The following is an 889-nucleotide window of genomic DNA, read 5'->3' as shown; positions in this document are numbered from 1 at the left end:
GAAAGAGAAATAGTATTTTCTCTAATATTATTTGATGCATTATTACCATCTTTCTTCTTTCTCTAAATCCTCACCTCCTTTTATCGATTTCCAATTATATATTTTCTTTTGTATGTAAATAAATAAATACACAACAACAACAACAATTTTAAATTACTTATTAATAATATAATGGTTTCATAGACATATTAGTCAATATTATTACTTTATTCTGTCAAATTACATTTCTTCTCTCTGTAAAGAAAAAAAATTACATTTCTTTTGTATTGACGTTAATGAGAAAAATGTAGTTCGTCCTGAAGCGTTAGTTGTCTGATTTTCAGGGTTGTTTTTGTTCTGAATTTGAAATTTGAGAAAATTCTCCTAATACAACGAAATTGGATTATTTATTTAGCTGCTCTAATAAGTTTGAAATTTACCGGGTCATATGTTCTAACAATATTCTTAGCACTTTTGTTATAAGTGTGTATTTCTTGGGTGTCCTCTTTTGTTATAAGTATGCTTAAATGTGAACGTACATTTTTTTTTTCAAATTCTCGATACTTGATTAAGCGGACGAATGAGTTAATCACTTGACCAACCAAATTAATATGTTAACCGTTATTCTATACCAAATATTCGAGAAATAGAAAGGAAAAATGAAAAGAAAACAATAAGAAAGAGTCATCCGAAATTGAACGTCAACCTGAAAGCGCGATTCATGAAAGATGCTTTTGTGATGGAACAATGACATTTATACGAAAAATAATTTTAAAAAGCAAATTCATTGCACCTGCCGGAGGAATTAAAATTTAAAAGGTTATGGTTGGTTTAGACTTTTGTAGTAGTAACTAGTAACTAGGACGAAGCAGTAACTGCAAAGCTAGGTTAAGTTGTAAGTTGTAACAGA

This window comes from Arachis ipaensis, chromosome B06 (genome assembly GCF_000816755.2).
Source record: "Arachis ipaensis cultivar K30076 chromosome B06, Araip1.1, whole genome shotgun sequence".
Taxonomy (NCBI): domain Eukaryota; kingdom Viridiplantae; phylum Streptophyta; class Magnoliopsida; order Fabales; family Fabaceae; genus Arachis; species Arachis ipaensis.
Note: the sequence above shows the minus strand (reverse complement) of the source record.